Source organism: Coregonus lavaretus (genome assembly GCF_964263955.1).
Source record: "Coregonus lavaretus genome assembly, chromosome: 7".
Taxonomy (NCBI): Eukaryota; Metazoa; Chordata; class Actinopteri; order Salmoniformes; family Salmonidae; genus Coregonus; species Coregonus lavaretus.
Genome location: NC_139994.1, coordinates 24,535,241 through 24,541,240, shown reverse-complemented (window position 1 = coordinate 24,541,240; position 6,000 = coordinate 24,535,241).

Genomic DNA, 6,000 nt, shown 5'->3' with positions numbered 1-6,000 from the left:
GAGGATATAGTGTCTGATCGAGGTCCCCAGTTCACCTCCAGAGTCTGGAGAGCGTTTATGGAGCGTTTGGGGGTCTCGGTGAGCCTGACCTCGGGTTACCACCCGGAGAGTAATGGGCAGGTGGAACGTGTGAACCAGGATGTGGGTAGGTTTCTTAGATCGTATTGCCAGGGCCGGCCAGAGGAGTGGGCGAGGTATGTCCCCTGGGCAGAGATGGCCCAGAACTCTCTCCGCCACTCCTCAACCAATCTAACCCCTTTCCAATGTGTGTTAGGTTACCAGCCGGTTCTGGCACCGTGGCAGCAGAGCCAGATCGAGGCTCCTGCGGTGGATGAGTGGGTGCGGCGCTCGGAGGAGACGTGGAACGCTGCACACGTCCACCTGCAGCGGGCCATCCGTCGTCAGAAAGCGAGCGCCGATCTCCACCGCAGTGAGGGGCCGGTGTACGCACCTGGTGATCGAGTCTGGCTCTCTACCAGAAACCTACCCCTCCGCCTGCCCTGCCGGAAACCGGGTCGGTGGTTTGTGGGGCCTTTTAAAGTCCTGAGAAGATTGAACGAGGTGTGTTACAGGTTACAACTGCCTAGTGATTATCGTATTAACCCCTCGTTCCATGTGTCTCTTCTCAGGCCGGTGGTAGCTGGTCCACTCCAGGACGATGAGATCAGAGAGACTCCTCCGCCCCCACTGGACATCGAGGGGGCTCCGGCGTACACAGTTCGGTCCATCTTGGATTCGAGACGTCGGATGGGGGGTCTCCAATATCTCGTGGAGTGGGAGGGGTACGGCCCGGAGGAACGGTGCTGGGTGCCGAGGAGGGACATCCTAGACCCGTCTCTCCTGACAGAGTTCCACCGTGGTCAACCCACGCGCCCTGCTCCGCGTCCTCCTGGTCGTCCCCGGAGTACTAGCTGCCACCGTTGTATGTTATCGTTGTTCGTTTGGTTTTGTCTTTATTGTACACCTGTTTTCCATTTGGGTTAATTATGTCCCCTATAAGTTTCTCGTTTTGTTAGTCGTGTATTGTGTGTTATTGTTCCGCCTGTCACTGGTGCGGCTCGTTTTTCGTGCCTTTGTATTTTCCAGTCATCGCACTGTATTTGTTTTCGTGCGTATTGGATGATTGTGTTTTGCGCATTGTTGCGCATCGTCCGCCTCCTGCTTGGTCGAGGCCAGTATCTGTTTATTTGTTTGTATTCAGTAAAGTCGGTTGGACTTAGCTTCTGTGTCCTGCGTGTGACTCCTCCACCACATCCACATCAGCCAGTTCTCCTGACAAGGTGCTTCAACAAAGTACTGAGTAAAGGGTCTGAATACTTATGTAAATGTGATATTTCCGTTTTTACTGTTAATACATTTGCTAAAATTTCTAAAAACCTGGTTTTTGCTTTGTCATTATGGGGTATTGTGTGTAGATTGATGAGGAAAAAAATCTATTTAATCCATTTTAGAATAAGGCTGTAACGTAACAAAATGTGGAAAAAGTCAATGGGTCTGAATACTTTCTGAATGCACTGTACATGTGAAAACTCTTAATGGAGTTAAGGTACTCCGTCCCAATGAACTCCAGTTATCAACATTAACTCCAGGGAGCGTATCACTCTCTTGAGGGTTAAAATAACTCCAAGTAGAGTAAACTTAACCCAAAAAAATGTAACACTTTGATTTCAACTATCCTTTATTTACTTTGTGTTTAAAGTCATTTCTGACACAACTGGAGTTCTCAACTCCCTATCCACAATGCTCTATTGTGCAAATAGATTGATGTACATGAATGGGCATTTAGTCACAGGTGCATTTATGGTGCACCTTTTAGAGCATGAACAAATATCAAGTCCCTGTTTGCGATAACAGGCGGGCACCTTCTAATTTGTACTTCACATATTATGCTACTGTACATTACCCTCACATGCAACGCACCACATTATCTATTTCACACCACTGTATAATGGGTCATTTCGCCATCCCCGCTCTTCTCCCAATCGTCATAATCATCATATCATGTTCTCTCAGGGATTTCACAGAGGTTATTATGCTTCATAGGCTGATTTTCCCATCCATCACACCTGAATTGGAGCACGTCCTCTACACACTGAAGTCTGTCAGGCATGCACTCCAGAATCCACACTGAGTCACAGAGAAATCAAATGTGTGTCTGGAGCATGGCGATGGATCGACTGATAATGAGAGACTGGCTGCAAGATAGACAAACTAGTCCCGAGGTTCTTTGGCCTCTTTAGGCTCTTCTCAAATGGTGTCTCTTATCATTCAAACAACATAAAGCTATTTCATAGCACACAAGTAGGCACCCTCCTGCAATGGCTCCAGTGGCAAAAACCCTTGAGTTTTGACTTTCATATTACACCTTTGATACATAGGTTGAACTATGAGAGGACTTCTGGTGCTAGCCATGACGTTTGTGGCACAGCTTTTGTCACTTAAATGTACAGGCTTTAAATTGAATCCTTTACAGTCAGCTGAGGTCCTGTCTCCTGATGTAGAATTCATGAGCTACATATTGCCTTGTCTGTAATTATAGGTTTACCATTGAAAAGACAGAATTTAGCATCCCTTACTATTGGTAGTTGTTGATTGTCGGGACAGTTGCTATCACTTTTTAATCAGAAGTCATCACCTCACCCGACTGACCTTTGTCAGTACGTTAATCTCTGATTGATGTTTTGTTAATCCCTTTTCGAAGGGATACCAGGTGGGGTCCAGTGTGGTGATTGGGTGTGGGAGGGAAAAGAGTGTAGTGATTACACCAGGGGGTTCCCAGGGTAATGGTGGCAGGGGACTCTTGGGGTTAGTAATGGAAGGGGGGTGGGGTGTCACAGCTGTTAGGCTTTGTCCCTTAGTGCCCCGTTAGATCATTTTCTGGGGCAATTTTGAAATTTTGGCTGTGATTAACATACCCCTAAGTGGTATCTCTAATCACATGCTGCTTTTTTACATTGCTATAAGCATTATGTATTACAAGTCTTTAGATTTAATTAACCATTATCTGCTTGAGTGCAGCATGCATTAGGGTACACTTACATGTATGTGTGTCCATATGAACAGTAGTCTTCAGGATTAGTAAAAAAGTTGTATCCACTGTTAAACAGGAAAACAGTCTTGTCTTAAACTTGCTATGCTGTGCACATCATGATACAAAATCATCTCTAATTTTCAACTGTAGGTCTATTGTGTGTGTATCTCTTGGTACTGAAATAGGGATTATGTGATGTCCTCATGGGAAGAGTTGTGTCACACAAAAGAAGCCAAACAGCGCTCTTTACCGCTTGAGCAACACATGCCCATTACAACCTAGACTTTCCATATAAGGCGTAAAGAGGCCCTTGCTCTTTGATTGGTTAGTTTAGTGTCATCGGGAGGGTTGTGGGGGTAGATTGTAACATATGTGTGTATGTGTTTGTCGTGTCAGACATGCATAGAGCAAACTATCACTCAATATTTCAGAGGTATTGAAATAATTGAACAAAAATTGTTTTGAGGTGGAAGAATAGTTAATTGCAAAGGGATTGGCTTTAATGTTAAATACACAGTGCCTTCGGAAAGTATTCAGACTGCTTGACTTTTTCCACATTTTGTTACGTTACAGCCTTACTCTAAAATTGATTAAATAAAAACAAATCTTCAGCAATCTACACACAATACCCCATAATGACGAAGCGAAAACAGGTTTTATTGATTTTTTTGCAAATTTATAAAAGATAAACAACAGAAATACCTTATTTACATAAGTATTCAGACCCTTCGCTATGAGACTCGAAATTGAGCTCAGGTGCATCCTGTTTCCATTGATCATCCTTGAGATGTTTCTACAACCTGATTGGAGTCCACCTGTGGTAGATTAAATGTATTGGACATGATTTGGAAAGGCACACACCCGTCTATATAAGGTCCCACTGTTGACAGTGCATGTCAGAGCAAAAACCAAGCCATGAGGTCGGAGGAATTGTCCGTAGGGGTCCGAGACAGGCACAGATCTGGGGAAGGGTACCAAAAAATGTCTGCTGCATTGAAGGTCCCAAAGAACACAGTGGCCTCCATCATTCTTAAATGGAAGAAGTTTGGAACCACCAAGACTCTTCCTAGAGCTGGCCGCCCGGCCAAACTGAGCAATCGGGGAGATGGGCCTTAATCAGGGAGGTGACCAAGAACCCGATGGTCACTCTGACAGAGCTCTAGAGTTCCTCTGTGGAGATGGGAGAACCATCCAGAAGGACAACCCTCTCTGCAGCACTCCACCAATCAGGCCTTTATGGTAGAGTGGCCAGACGGAAGCCACTCCGTCACGTCTGGAGGAAACCTGGTACCATCCCTACGGTGAAGCATGGTGGTGGCAGCATCATGCTGTGGGGATGTTTTTCAGCGGCAGGGACTAGGAGACTAGTCAGGATCGAGGGAAAGATAAACGGAGCAAAGTACAGAGAGATCCTTGATGAAAACCTGCTCCAGAGCGCTCAGGACCTCAGACTGGGGCTTGAAAGGATGTGCCAAGCTTGTAGCACCATACCCAAGAAGACTCAATGCTGTAATCTCTGCCAAAGGTGCTTCAACAAAGTACTGAGTAAAGGGTCTGAATACTTATGTAAATGTAATATTTCATTTCTTTTTTTTTAAATATAAATGATCAAAAGATTATAAAAACCTGTTTTTGCTTTGGGATTATGGGCTATTGTTTGTAGATTGATGAGGGAATAAAAAACAAATTGATTTTAGAATAAAGCTGTAATTTAACAAAATCGGAAAAAAGTCAAGGGGTCTGAATACTTTCCGAAGGCACTGTACTTGCATTCTGAAGTAGGCTACTTAGACAGGCATCCAAATTCGGATATTTGTTTGACTAATTGGTATTTTGACCAATCACATCAGATCTATTTCAGAGCTGATCTGATTGGTCAAAAGTATGTTATATTATTTTTCACATCAGCAGTTGTTACACAGGGCTTTACAGATACCCAGCCTAAAACTCCAAAGAGCAAGCCATGCAGAAGCACATTGGCTAGGAAAAACTCCCTAGAAAGGCAGGAACCTAGGAAGAAACCTAGAGAGGAACCAGACTCCTACGTTCAATCGTTCATCGATGACCAGCAGGGTCAAATAATAACCACAGTGGTTTTATAGGGTGCAGCAGTTCAACACAGGAGTAAATATCAGTTGGCTTTTCAGAGAGAGCAAGAGCGAGAGAGAGAAGTGAGTCGCAATTTGGTAAATGCCTGGTAGCTACAGCAGGTCGAAAAAGCAGGTCTGGGACAAAGTAGCACATCCGGTGAAACAGGTCAGGGTTTCATAGCCGCAGGCAGAACTGGATCGGCAGCACGACCAGGTGGACTGGGGACTGTTGATGTATTTGGATGTAGGTTTATTTAATATCACGTCATTTTAAAATAGTCTTATTGTTGGAATATGGTTCAGTTATTGTCTGGACATACAGTACCAGTCAAAAGTTTGGACACACCTACTCATTCAAGGGTATTTCTTTATTTATACTATTTTCTACATTGTAGAATAATAGTGAAGACATCAAAACTATAAAATAACACATATGGAATCATGTAGTAACCAAAAAAGTGTTAAACAAATCAAAATATATTTTAGATTTGAGATTCTTCAAATAGCCACCCTTTGCCTTGATGACAGCTTTGCACACTCTTGGCATTCTCTCAACCAGCTTCGCCTGGAATGCTTTTCCAACAGTCTTGAAGGAGTTTCCACATTTGGTTAGCACTTGTTAGCTGCTTTTCCTTCACTCTGCGGTCCAACTCATCCCAAACCATCTCAATTGGGTTGAGGTTGGGGGATTGTGGAGGCCAGGTCATCTGATGCAGCACTCCATCACTCTCCTTCTTGGTCAAATAGCCCTTACACAGCCTGGAGGTGTGTTGGGTCATTGTCCTGTTGAAAAACAAATGACAGTCCCACTAAGCCCAAACCAGATGGGATGGCATATCGCTGCAGAATGCTGTGGTATCCATGCTGGTTAAGTGTGCC